This window comes from Vipera berus, assembly GCF_964194415.1.
Source record: "Vipera berus genome assembly, chromosome: 13".
Lineage (NCBI taxonomy): Eukaryota > Metazoa > Chordata > Lepidosauria > Squamata > Viperidae > Vipera > Vipera berus.
Window position 1 is genome coordinate 4,439,450 of NC_138216.1, and position 19,279 is coordinate 4,458,728.

Here is a 19,279-nt window from a genome sequence, read left to right on the forward strand (position 1 = left end):
TAGAACTCACCATCTCCTGGTTTCTAGGCCAGCACCTTAACCACAACAGCAAACTGGGTCATCCTTAATGTAAGCGGATGCAATATTCCACCTACAATGCAATTCGTTCCTTGCAATGGTCGGACATGAGAAGCATGTAGATAGAAAAAGCTTTGGTACATCACAGGGGAGACATTGCATTATTGTGTTGGACATGCCAGGGGAAAATTAGAGTTATTCAACCAAAGAAGAGGGAATTGTGGGCCAGGTAATCAGGAATTTGCCCAGGCCAGAGAGCATTAATTTACCTTTACGTTTTGCAGAACTTATCCAGGCAATGCTTCTAAAGATAATTCATTAAAAAACGACGACACTATTTCTATTTATAACATGCAAAGGCATTCAAGGGGCACTTGGGGTGTTTCAGCTCAATGCCCCTTAGTTCAAAGAGATGCGGCATAATTAAATTCCCCTGATTCCCGGGGTCACGTTACTTAATTACTCCTTGCATTGTCTTCTAGACCAGCCTTAGAGTAGCTGTCATCCAGATCCAAGGATTTGACTTGAGGAAAGACACTTGATTAATAATGCACGGCCAACATCTGTCTTCAAACACGGAGCCAGACAGGCCCGGCTTCAAGTGCTTTTCTGTTCTCCATGACATTAATGACATTTCAAGAAAAGGCCCGGGGTGCAAGTAAGTGTTTACCTGGCTCTGTTTTCTGTTGCAACTCCAAACTGCACGCCTCATGCATCAGGCAAGGGATGTCCCTGCCTGTTTGCCTGTCACTGCTCGTAGCTTACGTCAGCAACTTTATTCACTTCTACCTGTTTGACAAGAATGGGAACAAGCAGAACAAGGTTTGCGTCAAGGTTCCGACTGACAGACCCAACCAAGCAAATTCTTTCGAGACTTTCCAATCTCACCCGGGTAAACCTTTATTGAGTACATCGTTTCGGTATGAATGAAAGTAAAACCAGCTCTGGATAATACCCCCTCCACACACACACACACACCGCCCCAAACCCCATAGAGTGAAAGCATAGAATTCTCTCTCCTCCCATCCAGATCAGGTCACATTGTCCAAATAGAAGGATAAATATTTTTATGAGAAATGTTTCTGGGTCTGGCCAAACACCTGGGGAATGTCCTTGGCTCCCACGGTCTTCTCTCTTAATCTTTGAAGCCTGCATTCCAATCTTTTCCCTCTCCCCCCGCCCCACGTTTTGTTGGCAAGCTGAGAAGTAATAATTGGTATAGCAGCAAAATCGTGCTTCAAAACTTTGTTGGTTTGTTGTTGGCTGATTTTGGTCCAATCTCTCTCTCTCGCATCTTTTTGTTGTTGATTGTGCCAAATGGTTGTTCAATCTCTTCTTAAAAACCTCCAGTGTTGGAGCACCCACAACGTCTGGAGGCAAGTTGTTCCACTGATTAATTGTTATCACAGTTGAGGATTAACTCTCCCTCTCTCCTTCTTTCCTTCTCTCTCTCTGTTCCCCCTCTCTCTCCCTCTCTCACTTTCCCTGTCCCATTCTCCCTCTCTCTCCCCCTCTCCCCCTCTCTTCTCTCTCCCTCTCTTCTTCTCTCTCTCCCTCTCTCCCTCTCCTTTCTCTGTCTCCCTCTCCTTTCTCTGTCTCCCTCCCTCTCTCTCTCTCTCTCTCCCTCTCTCTCCCTTTCTCCCTCTCTCTCTCTATCTCTCTCTCTCAATTCAAGCCAACCCACTGGCTTGTGTGGAAAACAGGAGGCGCAATATTGTCTATGTTTGCCACCTTAAATTATCTGTGAAAATAATGAAGCCCAGATACAAATAAAATAACCAAATAAACTCTGACAGTCGAGTTTTTAAAGGACCACCTGTTTAGGGGATGCACATTTTTGAACTCATCCAAGTGAGATGTGTCAGCATCCCGGCCAAAAAGACGAAATCCCTTTTGATTGTTAATCAAGCTTCTTGTGATACTTCTGTGGCCGTGTCACCTTTCTCTGATCAACTTCACGAGATGCATTTGACAAGCTGGGGGAGATCGATGGCTGAACGGGAGCGACAATCCCAAAACAGCAGAGGGCCAAATTTAGCTGAGCCTCTTGGAAGCTTCTGAATTCATCCCTAACTTCACCTCGCTTGTGGGGGGGGGGGTGGAATGAAACTTCAGAGATGTAAATTCGTGGCTGTAAAACTTTCGAGTTCAAAACTCAACTTGAGAGTTAACCGTTCTTCCTTTCTACTCTTAAGTGATACCTCTTCTTTTCCACGTGAACTTGGGAAAGCCGAACTGCTGTACGATCCCTTTTCCAGATGGTGTATTAAAAAAATATCAAAGCTAAATTCCCCCTAGCATTCTGGAAATCTAGACAATTGCATTTATTTCCGTTGGTGCATTTTTTCCCCCCTTGCTATCTATCTTTTTTTTTTTAATTCTTACTCTAATAATTTTTAATATCTCTTGACTTACACTACATTTAACATCTCAATACTTGTTTTTTCCATTTGCTCCGGATGCTGTCATATTACTCCAAGGGAATTGGGCCTCAAGATTCTTTTTTTTCTTTTCTTTTCTTCCCTCCTTAGTATTTATTTGGTAAGTGCGAGTTATTATGTGAAGTGGAATTACTTGTGACATTTTCCAAAGCTATGAATAATTACGCATTGCTGAAACGTGACTAAATTATTGCCTTGCCGTGACATTTCAATCTGTGTAACAAATAAATTCTACCCCTCCTTTCCCTTCACCCTTGTCTACAAAAATCCTGAATAAGATGTAATTCTTTAGCATGCCGATGGGAAAAGATTGGCCCAAAGCCAAGCTCTTGAAAATTTCAATAGAAATAGATGATGGGATCTAGGATGATCTGGATACAAATTCTGGATGAGTCCAGTGTTTCTAAGTTGGTCTGTATATTTCTGGGTCCTTGTTGGCCTTCTGCTTTCTGATCTTCAGGTCTTCCTCTACACTGAACCTCTGGGTAGAAAGTTAGGAAAGGATGAAGAACAGAACAGAACAGAACAGAACAGAACAGAACATAGAGACTAGACTAGACTAGACTAGACTAGACTAGACTAGACTAGACTAGACTAGACTAGAATGGAATAGAATAGAATAGAATAGAAAATAGAGAATACAGTAGAGAATAGAGAATAAAATAGAATAGAATAGAAAATAGAGAGTAGAATACAGTAGAGCAGAGTAGAGAGTAGAGAATAGAATAGAATAGAATAGAATAGAATAGAATAGAATAGAATAGAATAGAATAGAATAGAATAGAATAGAATAGAATAGAATAGAATAGAATAGAATAGAATAGAATAGAATAGAATAGAATAGCAAAGTTGGAAGGGACCTTGGAGGTCTTCTAGTCCAGCCCCCTGCTTAAGCAGGAGAACCTGTCCTATACCATTTCAGACAACCCAATCTCTTAAAAACTTCCAGTGTTGGAGCATCCACAACGTTTGGACGCAGGTCGTTCCAGTGATTAATTGTTCTCATGGTCAGGAAACTTCTCCTTAGTCTGAGGTTGGTTCTCTCCTTTTGCATAAGAGCTTGGAGGAAGCTTGTCTCACCAAGGAACATTCAGACTGCTAGGCAGCCCCTTACTCGGCTTGGCCCAACCTTACTCTGCAACCAGTTGTTGAGAAGAAAAACAAAAAAAAAAGTCTGAAGAGTGGACGTAACAGTACCTGGAGACAGCAGAAGAGAAGAGGAATAACTAGAGAAAATAAAATACAAAGGCCTGCAAACAGAAATAGAACGACTGTGGAAAAAGAAAGCAAAGGTAGCACCAATAGTAAGAGGTATCTTGGGTGCAACCCCAAGAACAACTGGAGCGCCACTTGAACACCATCGGCATTGACAAAAATCAGCATCGGTCAATTGCAAAAGGCAGCTGCGCTAGGAACAGCTTACATCCCTCAAGGATTCCTTTTAACACCACCCAACATCAACATCTGCCGATCCCAGGTCCTTGGGAACATCTGGCTGACTGTGCGACAAACAATAATAAGTCCTTGCAGTTTTTCTTGGCAAGATTTTTGAAGGTGGTTGCCTTCCTTTTTCCAAGGATTGAGACAGAAGTGGTCCAAGGTTGGCTTCCTGCTTCATGGTGACTGGCTCCTAGCCTGCTACATTAACCCCTTACACCCCAGCCAGCCAGCACTCTTTTAGCTCCTTAAAAACCCAGCTGAACTTTAAAAAGCTGCCTTTGGATTAAATCCCCAGTGCTGAATGTGCTTGAAACACAACTTAACCTTTCCCTACTGGAGGGGATTTCTTTTCTTTGGGGCCCCAAAAGAGCTTTTAGACTAATCAAAAAGAAAGAAGAGAAGAGAAGAGAAGAGAAGAGAAAAGAAAAAGAAAGAAAACGGGGTTGGTTGCAAAGCCGCGTCGAGAGAAAATCCTATTATTAAAAGATTGCATTAGAGAATTCGTCGGCTGAGAATTCTTCTCAACATTTTTTGTTATTCTCATAGTCCTAATCTCATTAAGCAGACAACCTTGCAAAAAATGAGCCGATAATGACATCGCTCTGCTGAGATACTTTTATTTTCCATCCAATAGTTAGGTGATGACTTCTTTTTGTTGTTGTTGTTGCTGGAAATCCGCTTTGCTAAAGACAGTTTTTCCCCCTGTGCCATCACTCTGCTAAACAACTAATTCCCACAACACTGTCTTATGCCGTAGGATATCAAAGCACATAAGAGAGCAGTGTTACTATTATCCTCTTTTTCCTTCTTCCCTCCCTCCTTCCTTCCTCCCTCCCTCCCTCCCTCTTTCCTACTACCTATTCCTTTAGTATCTTATGATTATCACTTTGTTGTTTGTATATAATTTATATTGATTGCTTTTATTTAGTATCTTATAATTACCACTGAGTGTTGTATCTTATGATTTGTGATGCTTATGTTTTATGATTATGATCATGATTTATCACTTGTTGCTTGCATGTACACTGAGAGTTTGCACCAGAGATAAATTCCTTGTGTGTCCATTTACACTTGGCTAATAATTGTATTCTGCTCTGCTCTGCTCTAATTCTATTCTATTCTATTTATTCTACTCTACTCTACTCTACTCTACTCTACTCTACTCTGCTCTGCTCTGTTCTGCTCCATTCTACTCTACTCTACTCTACTCTACTCTACTCTACTCTACTCTACTCTACTCTACTCTACTCTACTCTACTCCATTCCATTCCATTGAACAAAATTCCTTTGCTCAGCCAGTAATGGAGCATCAGCCTGATAATTGGACCCATCAATTAGCATCTCACATAATGGATGGGGCAATATTAGACGTAACCATATTTTGATCAGGAGACAATAAAAAGCAGGATGAACCGATATCAGTTTTATTTATGGGGATGGGCAGAAAGCCATTGAGACTGCAACGGAGAAAAAATGAGCGTGGTTCCCTTTCTGTAGGGTGTGAATTCTGATTTTGATCACGAAAGGAAGTGTAATCGTTACACATGAGCAGCTGGCCAGTTTTAAAGCAGGACATATTTTAGCAAATGCTGGTTGGAGATATAAATATATGATCAACGGAATGATAAAATAGCATGTATACTCTTGTTATATAAGGCCAAGCTGTAATTATTGGAGAAGGATCGGATATTTCTGGCACAAATGTTTTAACTTGCATTTATCTCTTGTAAGATGTGTAAGGTTATGAGATTAGCTAAATGGTGTGATGCTAACAAGAAATTATCACAATCTGTCTTACCATGAGACGAGTCTCTCCAGATATGCAGCCAACAATGACTTTTTCAAAAAGTCTCCTCCTCTTACACCTTCTCCTCCTCCTCCTCCCTCTATTTCTTCTTTTCTCCTCCCTCCCTCCCTCTCCCTCACCTTCTCCTCCTCCTCCTCCCTCTTCTTCCTCATTCCTCTACTTCTTCCTTTCTCCTCCCTCTCTCCCTCACCTTCTCCTCCTCCTCCTCTTCCTCCTCCTCTTACACCTTCTTCTCCTCCTCCTCCTCCCTCTTCTTCCTCACTTCCTCTACTTCTTCCTTTCTCCTCTCTCTTTCCCTCTCTCCCTCTCCTCCTCCTCCTCCTCATTATCTTCCTCCTCGTTTTTCCCCGAGAGTCACATGATCAAAGTTTGAGTACTTGGCAACTGGCACGCGTTTATGATGTTTGGTGGATCCCTGGCTCACGAGATCCCCACTTCCCACCTTCCCAGTCAGCTTCCGACAAGCAGAGTCGATAGAGCAAGCCAGATCTGCTTTAACAGCCACACGGCCCCCTTCGCAACGGCATGAATTCACTTAAACAACCCTAGCAAAAACAGTACGAAAAATCAAGCGTGACTCACTTCAGATCTCCTCGCTTAGTGATGGAAATTCTGGCCTCGCTTGTGATCCTAAGTCAAGGATTTCCTTTAGATGCTGATTAGTAACTGGTTTTTTTTTTAAAAAAGGCACTTGCTGGGGCAAAGCCGGAGCAGAAACTGAAACCAGATAAATGTCTGCATTTGTTGAAAGTGGAGACCAGAAGGAGTTTGATATTTACAGAGGGGCGACGTGTGTGCAGTTGTGGCTGCCACTTTCTATTTTGTTTGTGTTCCTTGAATAACAGCAGGATTTCATCTGCATTCATTACCTATCCTGAATATGTAAGCCAGGGAGAGCAAGTGAAATTCTGCAGAAGTGAATGACATTCTCTCTCTCTGTCATTAATAAAAGATTGTGCCACTGTTTGAATGTCCCTTGATCACAAGCACGTCTCATCTTGGGATGCCAACGTATTGGCAGAAACATATTTTGCTGCCGGTGGGGGGAGGGAAAAGTCCTCCCTTCCCACCATATGTTTGCACAGTGGTTTTGTTGGCAACCAGTTAGGAGTGACAACCACACTGACGGCTGTAGCAAGCACAACTCTCGGGAGGAGCCAGCGCACACAGTTTTCACGAAGCTGATGGCTGGACTCAGGATCCTCTGTGCATTAATTCAACAAACGGCTTTCCATCTGTTGCGCCGATCTCTGTTGGGTGGAAAGGGCGATGGAGGAAAGACCCCATGGTTTTTATTTCAGTCGAGAATTTCTCTTTAAAGTTCTTTACATGCCTCTTTGGTTTGGCTGCGGAGAATTTAAGGATGGTGTATTAATATCCTGGGAATCACATTTATTCTTGCGGGCGTGTTTCCTGGTTTCATCAACTGGGTGAGACCACTGCAACAGCCCAAAAAAAGCCAATGCAGTCCGCACTGACAGAGGGATAGAATCAAGATCACGGGAAGTGTTAATACCACTTTACAATGCCTTGGTAAGGCCACACTTGGAATACTGCATCCAGTTTTGGTCACCACCACGATGTAAAAAAGAGGTTGAGACTCTGGAAAGAGTGCAGAGAAGAGCAACAAAGATGATTAGAGGGCTAAAACATATAAGGAACGGTTGCTGAAATTGGGTATGTCTAGTTTAATGAAGAGAAGGACCAGGGGTGACATGATAGCAGTGTTCCGATATCTCAGGGGCTGCCACAAAGAAGAGGAAGTCAAGCTATTCCCCACAGCACCAGAAGGCAGGACAAGAAGCAATGGATGGAAACTCATCAAGGAGAGAAGCAACCTAGAACTAAGGAGAAAATTTCCTGACAGCAAGAACAATTTATTAGTGGAACAGCTTGCCTCCAGAGATTGTGGGTGCTCCAACACTGGAGATTTTCAAGAACAGATTGGACGGCCATTTGCCTGAAATGGTTTAGGGTCTACTGCTTGAGCAGGGGGTTGGACTAGAAGACCTCCAAGGTCTCTTCCACCTCTGGTATCCTCCTTCCCCTCCCCTCCCCTCCCCGAATGAAGAGAGCAAAATAATAAATGGCGACCAACAAGGAACCAATGCAAGACAGATGTTTTGCACCGCATGCAGAAAAGCCATTTTGATGCTACCTTGTGTTTAATTAATATTAATAGAGGAAAAAGAAAGAAATCTTTGCTAATCTGATGTTTTCCAGAGGTTTTCGATGTGAAAGTCCAGGAATTTTGAACATCGAGGCCCTTGGGCAAGTCAAGATCCATTTCCTGCAATATGTAGAATAAGCCCATCCTTGATGGAAGCAGAACTAAACACGGTAATTGTATGTTTTCATTTCAGCGCTGCATATTTAGATTTAGTTTGAGTAGCATAAAGAAATGGAGAATTAGGGCAATGTCATTGTGGAAAAGGTGAATCAGATGTGAAGCAAATAAATGCGGCCGTGCACTGGACTTATTATGGCTAAAACAAAATTGCTTATTCATTTAGTGGAACCATTTCCTTCAACCCTAACCCCTCAACAGCAGGTCCAGATCTGCATCTAAAGATTACGAGATGATTTCAGGCTTCAACTGTTTGCGTTCTCAACTGAATGACACAAGAGGAAGAGAAATGGAAGGATGGGAGAGGGAGAGGGGGAGAAAGAGAGAGAAAGAGGGAGAGAGAGAGAGAGAGGGAGATTGAGCACAAGATGCTTAGCTGCAAGAATTTTATAACAACAAGGTGGAACAGTCAACCAATGGAACAGTTTGCCTTCAGATGTTGTGGGAGTTTCATCACTGGAAGCTTTCAAGAAGAGACTGGACTGCCATCTGTCAGAAATGGTGTAGTAGTGGTTGGGCGGGGGTTGAACTAAATGACCTCCAAGGTCCCTTCCAACTCTGTAATTCTGAAAATTATTCTGAAGAAAGGCAATTCAAAAGAGGAAACCAAAAGAGGAGACCCAGAAGAGTCAAGCCAAGGAGTAATCTTGGGTAGCATCTGATGATGGTCCATGGTCTGTAGAACATAGGTAACGTAACGTAAGCCTATCTTTTGCAATTGACTGTTGGGGATTTTGTCAACACGGATGGTGTTTAAGTCAGCCAGATGTTTAGACTAGATCTGGCATTTTTATCCACCCACCAAGTGCTTCCCAGGGACTTGGGATAGACAGATGTGGTTATTTGGTGGTGTTGAAGATATTCTTGTAGGATGTAAACCACTCCAAGTCAAGTTGTCTTGTCAATGCTGATGGCGGTCAAGTGGTGTTCTTAGGGTTTGTCTCCCAGTGAGCCAGATGTTTAGGCTGGATTTGGCATTTTTATCCACCTATCGAGTCCTTCCCAAGGACCTGGGATAGGCAGATGTTGTTGCTTGATGGTGTTAAAGGAGTTAGGATGGTGTTGGAACAATTAATCAGTGGGTCGCCTCCAGAGGTTGTGGGTGCTCCAACACTGGACGTTTTCTAGAAGACATTGGACAACCATTTGCCTGGAATCATAAAGCGAGGAGTTGGACTAGAAGACCTCCAAGGTCCCTCCCAACTCTGTTATTCGCTTATTCTGTATTGTTACAGGATGTCAGTTGCTCTAAGTAATGTGGCCTTTTACAATTGACTGGTGGTGATTTTGTCCACCCCGATGATGTTCAAGTGGTGCTCTTATGATTATTATTTCTTCAGGGCCAAACTTTACGGTGATCGCACATCTAGGCCACTAGAAAACAAACAAACCAAGGCCCAGACTACAGATTAGGAAAAAAACCAGCTGAGAGACAAAGATTACCCCAAGCTAAAACGTTGTACCCACTATTGTTAATGCTTTTTCTTTCAGAATATTAGCATAACAGAGCCTTGTGTTGGGAAACAATGACTTGTGATGGTACTCTTTTTTTTAAAAAAGAAAGAATAGAAATAGCTGCAACTCTCTTTTTTTAAAAATAACCCCTGTAAGTTACATTTATGAATTGTACTTGGCGTCCTTTAACTTCTCCAGATCTATGCAGTGTACTGAATGGCCATCCATGATGATATTTTCTGGTGGCGCGATCAATATTTCTCGGCAGCTGAGCTGTCTTGGTATGAAAAGGCTTTTAGTGCTATTGTAGGGCAGTCAATAGCTACGCCTGACCTTTCTAAGCTCTGCACTCTTTTATTCGGCATACTTGGGAGGAGGGGAACGTTGCCTCTCCTAAGATTCTATATTTTATTCTATTCTGCTCCCTGTTCTCTATTCTATTCTATTCTATTCTATTCTATTCTATTCTATTCTATTCTATTCTATTCTATTCTATTCTATTCTATTCTATTCTATTCTATTCTATTCTATTCTATTCTATTCTATTCTATTCTATTCTATTCTATTCTATTCCTATTCCTATTCCTATTCCTATTCCTATTCCTATTCCTATTCCTTATTCTATTCTATTCTATTCTATTCTATTCTATTCTATTCTATTCTATTCTATTCTATTCTATTCTATTCTATTCTATTCTATTCTATTCTATTCCCATTCCCATTCTATTCTATTCCCATTCCTTATTCTATTTTATTCTATTCTATTCTATTCTATTCTATTCTATTCTATTCTATTCTATTCTATTCTATTCTATTCTATTCTATTCTATTCTATTCTATTCTATTCTATTCTATTCTATTCTATTCTATTCTATTCCCTTTTTTATGATTTTACAGAATACATAATACTGGAATTGTTTCTTGTTTTCCCCAAACGTGACTTCATGGAAAACATTCATGCTTTTGACAGCCCTTTAGAATTACTTGGTCATCCTGGCTGGTGCGTCAATTTCCATTCTGGTTTGGGAATTGACAACCCTGGGATTTCCTGACAGTTTCTCAATCCAAACAGGAATCAAGTCCAGCCTTGCTTCCCCCCATGTTCCTATCTGCATCTTCCGATAGAACCAGATGACTTTGCATGCATTTATTGTCTGATTAAGCGGTTCTGATGGGTGTAAAATGCCAGATATGTGTTGTAACGTATCCCACAGGGAGAGTGAAATGCGTAAGATGAGAGCCTGGAACATCTGAAGAAGCACAGAAATATCTTCTGCAAACCGGGTGCCCATTAAAGAAGACATGAGAGCTGTCGAACCTGCTCAGCATTTATCACATGGATTTTTAGTGTGTCTTTCTAGCCTTGTTACTTTGCAGTCAAGTGACAAACTGGGAGAGGGAAACTTCTAGGAGATTGCAGCTCCCTTTAATGGGCACCTTCAAAGTCATTATCCATCAGCTGGCTACTGTAAGTGGCTCATCAGAAATGGAGATGTATGGAACAAAAGGATCCAGTCTTGGTGTCAGCAACAAAATAAGTCTTTTTCAGAGAGAGAGAGAGAGAGAGAGAGGGAGGGAGGGAGGGAGGGAGAGAGAGAGAGAGAGAGAGAGAGAGAGAGAGAGAGAGAGAGAGAGAGAGAGAGAGAGAGAGAGAGAGAATAGTTTCTGTCATCAAACCGAAGAAAAGAGAAGATAATTGTGCATTGTGCCATAATTCACATCGTCAAACAGAAATTAACAAAACCCTTTCCCACTTCATATTATTTCTGCAAATTTCCACTCCCTCTTATTTCTTCTATTTCTATAGCTGTCCAACTCAACCAAGAGATTCTGGGCAGCTTACAATTCTAAAATTATAGAACAATTAAAACAATTAGAAATGGTCTTTCCTGTTTGGTGCACATCCTTTTTGGAATTGCAAACCCTACCACCACCCCCAAAATCTTGAGAAGTTGTAGATTTTCACAACAGTCCCTTGTTGCCAGGTGCAAAGAATCAGGACCATCCTTTAGGGTTGCAACTCAGAAGATTTATTGAAGGCTATCTATAAGAATCTGATTAATTGGCCATCAACAGACACATAGACATAAACAATATCTATAGAACTATGCAAAAGAGACAATCAACGAGCCAAAATGGGAACAAAATGACCAAAACCATCCCAAGCAGCAATCAGTATCCAGATGAGCATAGATTAACTCCAACATAAACATCAGACCAACAATCAAGTAAACAATACCCCAATCAAGGAACTGCCAAGCAAGTCAATGGTAAACAGCCCAATCAAGAACCACCTAGATCACTCCCACCAACTCTGACAGGGCCAGCCACTAGAATATAAAGTGATAGAGAACCCCACTCCTTACTAGCACTGATGATGTTACCTAGTTTGGTTAATGAAACATCTGCAAGAAACCTACCAAGCTCAGAGAGCACCAAGGACATCTCATTTGAACCCTGAGCTATGAATGTTCTCCTTTATTGGTATACAAGAATCTAGTCAACTAAAAGTTCAACTCTAAATTGGTTCCAAATAAGGCTCAGTGGAATTCAGGAGGGGTTGGACAGGGACCTCTTGTGGGAACGCAACAACTCTAGGCTGATGACGTGCTTAACTCCAACCGCCAGCCCTGACTGCTCTTCTCCTACACCTGCATTCTCAATTCTGGTTGTTTTTCACACCCAAATTGATACATTCATGCAACATTTCCGATGGACAATTCTCTTCCTCATTCCCCAGGAAATCTTGCTGGGAAATAAGCGCTGAAACAGCCACCCGTAACATGATGTGGCACCGTGATAGGCAGCCGAGCTGCATCTTCAGCAGCTGATAATGAAATAAAAGCCTCACTGGCCAAGTTGTTATCCTCTCCTCCGGGGAGATTTCTGGAAGAGTCCCATTCCATGAGGCAGCTGTTCCTTCCCTGCAAAAGGAGAGAGAAAGAATGTGCTGCAAATTGAAATAATAACTCCCAACAAGCTGCCAAATGTGTTGGAATGGCAGATTTCCCTTTCAGGAATGTCACCAAAATTGAATAATTACATTTTCCAATTTGCAGTCCAACTCTTCTGCAAAATGGTGGCTGCTGTCCAGTTATGGACTGGCCCTCTGCAAATGCCAAAAACATGAGAAGACTCAGTGCTTTATTTCCCCCTCCTCTAAATCAATTTCCCTGGGGATGGTGGGTCTGTGAGAAAGAAAAAAAACAACCCAAGCAAAGGCTGAAGGAACGTGGCACAGCACACGCAACCAGGACCACTCCTGGGTAGTCCCGGGCAGAAATGTTATTGCTAGTCAACTGTGTTACAAGAATTTCGCCAGACTGACTGAATCCCCTTGGGAACAATTGGACATGGCTTCAGGGGTGGGTCTAGGACAGGGGTAGGCAACCTTGGCTCTTTCATGACTCATGGACTTCAACTCCCAGAATTCCTGAGCCAGCCATGCTGAGGAGAAAGGGAGAGTTTCCAAGCTGAGCCAAGCTGACTCAGGAATTCTGGGAGTTGAAGTCCATGAGTCATAAAAGAGCTGAGGTTGCCTACCCCTGGTCTAGGACAACTCACCACAGCCAACTGAGAGCAGCTAGCTTGCAGTGGCCAACTCCCCACCAGACAACTTACCGTGGTCAACTCATCACAGACAACTCATCACGGGCAATTCAACACTGTATTAATTGTTTCATTTGGGTTTTTTTTATAATTGCTGACCACGTTTTCATTGAAATTATTGTAACTCTTGTATTTCTGCATTGACTTTCTTTATTTCATCATTATTGGCCACCGTTCCGTCAAAATTAATATAGCAATAGCAATAGCATTTAGACTTACATGCTGCTTGACAGTGTTTTCCAGTCCTCTCTAAGCTTTTTACAGAGTCAGCCTCTTGCCCCCCAACAATCTTGGTCCTCACTTTACCCACCTCGGAAGGAGAGAAGGCTGAGTCAATCTTGAGCCTGTCAGGATCGAACTGCTGAACTGCTGACAGACGGCAGTCAGCAGAAGTCGCCTGCAGTACCGCATTGTAACCACTGCGCCACTACTTTTGTATTTGTTTTTGTTGAATTGTTCCCATGGGACAGCTGGTTGTTTTGACTATCAAAGCACCTGGGCAAGACCCCTCCCTCCGTTCCATGTGGCAACCTCAAATGGGGGGGAGAAAAAATGGTTGCGGCCAAGCTCCTTTGCAGAGTTGACACCTGCAGCAAGTTGTCCCACGGCAAATTGGCTGCGGCAAGTTAGGTGTGGCGAGTTGTCCCGTTCTGCCAGGGATTCTGGGGGAGGCCAGGCTTGTGCCCCTTTCTGCAGCGCAAGGATTCTGAAATTGCCCCTCTGTTAACACCGTCCAACCTAGCTGGAGATTCCATCACACTTGCCAAGACATTACTGCAGATCAGCCACTAATAATGATCCAAAACAATGGATTGAACACCAATGTTGTGACTCAGGGCCAGCCTGTGGGCCCGGCAGCCGGCTCGGATGTATCGGATGACTCAGATGAGGGGGAGGAGGAGGGTGTGGAAGACGAACCGGCTGATGATGGCTTGCAGGCTTGGCAGAGCTCCCAGCCGGGGCCCTCTTCTCAGCTGCATGAGCCCGATAGTGCGGAGGATGATGACCCACAGCTGGCCCTGTTCAAGGACGCCCGACGCAGGAGGCAGTCGAGCAGGAACAAACAAAGAAAGGCTGTGGGACTCCTCGGGAGGAGGCACAGGGAGACCACGCCCTGAACTCTAAATAAAAGGAGTGTTTGGGGAGGGGCTGGTTGCTGAAAGCAACCCTTCCGCTTGAGGATTCAAGTTCTTGTGTTTCTTGTTCTGTTGTTTTGCTTGTGAATTAAACTTGGCAGACGCTTTGCAGCCTCAGACGCTCTCCAGTCTCTACTACTTGAACAGGGGTTTGCCTTATTACAAGGCCGGTAGTTGGCTGGTTCAGAACAACCAATAGATTGAACACCAAACTGAATACATAAGTAGTAGCATTAATTGCATCCCTTCATATGCTCCCCCCCCCCTTATGGTCATTCAACAAACCAGGTTTCATTCAAAACCCAAAAAACTTTCAGCTCTGGACAGGTAAAAACTACCATGACCCAAACCAAAGACACAAGCCAAAAAAATAAATAAATAAATTAGGCCCATGGCCACAATCCAGCACAACATTAAATAAAGGCTTTAATTCTGACTACATGGATACTTCAACATGTGCTTGGCGTTAAGCTGGTCTTTTGTTGATCTGTTTTTCAAGAATACCAGGGATGTAAGCCATCTTTGTTATTATGGGCAGGTGTTGTTGTTTTTTTCCTTCCAAAATCACTGCCAAGGTATTTCATTCCTAACTGGAAACACTTCATATGCCTCCAAATCCCAATTCTTGATCTGGAGTTGAAAGAGCGAAAGACCCTCAGGTTTACTGATGTCAGGAGTGCAAAAATGGGCAAATCGTCATTGGAATCAAGCCAACCATTGATTCTGGGACTTGCTCTGCTTCTCGGTGTGCTTTTTCCTCCCTCTCTCCCTCCCTTCCTTTCCTATCCCCCTTCCTCTTACACCCCTACTGTAGGGCTCCTAATTAGGCATTAATGAGATCTTAATTGCTTATGCAAATTTCAAAGGGTAGACAATGAAGGTTGTTGTACCAGGAGTTTAAGGGCCACAGCATTGTTCTGAATGTTTGCAGAATTTCCATTACCATTAATTGGAGTTACTTGCGTTCCGTAAGCGATGTGCAGCTGGAGAGCACATTATCCCAACGGCAAGGTTAATGGCTGTGCTTCCTGCCATTCATCCTCTTCTTAAGATACACCTGTATGAGCTGGCATCCAAGCAGATTACCTGTCCCTTATAGGAGATGATGGAAAGGAATAGAGCTGGGCAAACCAGACCATGCCAAATCTGAATCACTGATTCATTTCAGAAATGCATGCGGTTCAAATCCATTGCGAATTTGCATCCCATTCAGTTTGGATGCATGGAAAGATTCAGAGAATCCATTTCGAGCACATGGTCAGGCCCAAGAACCAAGAACAACATGTCAAATTACTTCCAAGTAGGTGGTGGTTTTTTTTTTGGTTTTTTTGTTTTTTTGCTGTCGTTTGCCGACAGACAGAATCTTGCCAGGCTAAAGCAGCTATTGTCAAGGTTCTGACTGATGATCCGGAGGAAGTAAGCACAGCCGAGACTTTCAGATCTCTAATGCAAAACTTTATTGAGCACACCATATGGATACTGATGAATAGAAAACCAGCTCTGGCTCTCTCTCTCTCTCTCTCTCTCTCTCTCTCTCTCTCTCTCTCTCTCTCTCTCTGTGTGTGTGTGTGTGTGTGTGTGTGTGTGTGTGTTCTTCTATCGGCTAATAGCCAGGAGACTCACCAAGCCCCTTTCTTTCTACTGGAATTACTGCAAATAAAGTCAAATCTAAAAGATCTCTTACTTATCTTCTGCCATCAACTTCCACTCCCCAAAGTACAGTAGTATAAGGAAAAAAAGGGGGTCTCCTTGCACAGTTAAAGGGCCATTGTAAAACTAACAGGAAATAAATCAGTTCTCACTTCTTCACCACCCTGGTTTCCATTAGCAGTTGGGGGAAATTGCAAATTTCCAGAGCAAGTTGGGGCTGGCAGCTAAATGCAGGAACACCCACCACCAACCACAAGCGATAATAAGATTCTGAAGGTCTGAACAGGTAAGCCAGCTGTAACCACAGTACTGCAATTGGTGGAATATTTTTTAAAAAAAGCTAGAGAGAGAGTTGCAGCTCAAATAATTTTTAGAGGATGCACTGAATCACAGAGAAAGGATAGAAGACTGGGTTTTGTTTGGAAGGAAGAGGAGAACTGCTCAAAAACGGTCATATTCTTCCATAAATGGCTGTGTGGGAGCCATTTTAGCTAAGCTTTGTGATTGCTTGTTTTGATTTCCTTTGTAGGTGTTTTATTGGATTTGGTGCCTTTCCTGAGACCAATCTTGACAATCCAAACCTCTCTTCCAATCAATTCACAACTTTGAATAAGCAATTGGGATAGTCCTCTTAAATACTGTCAAAGCAACAGTAGGACCGTCCTGAAAAAAATGACTTACAAACAGGTTACAGAATCACAGTACATGTATCTTTTCAGACAGGTGGCTGTCCCAATCGCTTCTTAAAAACCTCCAGTGATGGAGCACCCACAGCTTCTGGAGGCAAGTCGTTCCACTGGTTAATCGTTCTCACTAACAGGAAATTTTTCCTTAGTTCCAGGTTGCTTCTCTCCTTGGTTAGTTTCCATCTGTTGCTTCTTGTCCTGCCTTCGGGTGAATTGGAGAATAGCTTGACTCCCTCTTCTTTGGGGCAACCCCTGAGATACTGGAACACTGCTAGTTCTCAATCCCACTGATTTCATTGGACACGCAAGAGGAGATTAGAAGAAGCTATTCCAAGATTGGCTTAATCTAGAGCAGACACGTCAAACACAAGGCCTGGGGGCCGGATCCGGCCCGCTAAGTGGTTTCATGTGGCCCGCGAAGCCATCTTGGAAACAGTGAGGGAACGGCCCCCACTGTCTTGGCCCTGACCAAGAGACCCTCCTTCTGCCAGAGACCCTCAGATCTGTCCCACTCCTGCCCAGGCCCCCATAGGCACTCTTGATGCGAACGATGTAGAGCTGGCCACGCCCACCCAGTAGGCCATACGCACTCTAGCCACGCCCACCCAGTAGGCCACGCCCACCCAGGCCACACCCACCCGGCCCCCTGAGGGCAACCGCAATGCTGATGCGGCCCTCCGTGAAATTGAGTTTGACACCCCTGATCTAGAGGGACTGTTTAAACAGCATGATACCCTTCAACTTACTGGATCGATCAGTTCCTGAAAATGATATATAACTATCGTGGATCCTCACAGTTATAAATATTGCAGCCATCCCTGCTGCCACTGGATCAAAATTTCAGTGCTTGGCAACCAGCACGTATTATGATGGTTTTACCATCCTGGGGTCATGTAATCATTTTTTACAATCTTCCAAGAGGGCTTCAAACAAGTAAAGTTAATGGGGGAAGCTGGATTTGCTTAATAATTGTATGATTCACAACCACTACAGTATTCGCTTAACAACCACAGACACACACACACACACACACACACACACACACAAATCAGATGTGACTCACTTATGTCCCCATCGCTTGGGGACAGAAGTCCCAATCTGAACTGTGGTCATAAGTCAAGGACTACCTGTATTTGGAGAGGAAACACACCAGTCCTACGTCGTTGAATATAACTTCCTATTACTTGCTCATAGTTGTAATGCATCACTCCCATATCTCTGAAAGTCAAATAGAGATCCTTAATCCCAAACAAACTCCTGGTTTAAAATAAGCAAGCATTGGGAACACCCGTTAAGTTGCAGTGCAGAATATCTACTGCTCAAGGCTCTACGCAAGAATCTAGTCGACCATTTAGCTCCATGCTAAATTGGTGCCAGAGAAGGGTCCACCGAATTCAAGAGGGCTTGAACGTAGACCGTTTGTGGGAATGTAACGATGCTAGGCTGATGACTCCTTTGACCCCGCCTCCCAGCTCCGCCTGCTCTTCTCCTACAAATCCATCTTTACCTTGCGTGCATAACAAGCTAGTTGGAGGGGAGCTAAGTAGAGGGTTAATGCTCTCCCTTGACCTTTGAAGTCCCAGTTCTTGCCTTGTCTAATTTCAGCATCATTAGCAACGCATGTCAGTTTTTGCAAATCTTTCAGGGTCCCGAACAGGAGCCCCGATTATCTGTTAGGTTGGCCCAGTGAGCCATAAAATGAAACTGGCAAAAGGAGCTATTCTCTGCGCTATCAATCCTCTCTTTAAAGGAGGCCCAAGATTATAAGAAGGGGATGATAAATCCTGCCACCCTCTCTCAAATATTGACTTGGCTAAGCACAATTGGATAAAAATCCTCTCTCTTGCCTTCCTCATCCTATTTGCCTTGCAAGAGTTTCAATAGCAATTAGAAGCATTTCCGTTGCTTCCAGATTCATCAGCTGCTTCGATCCAAAGATCTATTAATTATAGGAAAAAGCAAGCTGCGGGGCATAACCCCCCCTTATATCGTTACAGATGTTTACCTTTACGATGACACCGATGATTTGGCTGGATTTGAGAGCACAGATCTGGGAGTAAAGTATTCTATCAATGCCTACATCTCTTCAGGGGCTCATGTTTTATTGGAACAGGTGATACCCCAGTGTTATCTGTATAAGGACAACGGGTTTTTTCCCATTTCACTCATGGGGATGAATGAGCTTGTTGGCGTACTAATTTTGTGGCCATTTTATATGCCAAAATTAAATAATAATAATAATAATAATGCTTTCCATGTCTGGCTTTCAACTCAGCCAGACTCTGCTCTGAAATATATAAAGATGAAAAATTCTCAGAGCAGCAAGCGAGTGCCAATAAAATAAACACATTATATGAGGTGCATTGAGCTGAATCCAAACTTAGTCATGATTAACATGTCTCAGGAGTTACCCGCAAAGCTGGGCAGAAATGGCCTTTTGAAATACTACTGAGAAATTGAAGGGTGATTTCTCCTAATCCTTCCAGGGAAGGAGAAAAACTCCAATAGATGCACAAAGGCTTTACAGAATAACAGAATAACAGGGTTGGAAGGGACCTTGGAGGTCGTCTAGTCCAACCCCCTGCTCAAGCAGGGAACCCTATACCAGGGGTAGGGAACCTTGGCTCTTTTATGACTCGTGGACTTCAACTCCCAGAATTCCTGGCTCAGGAATTCTGGGAGTTGAAGTC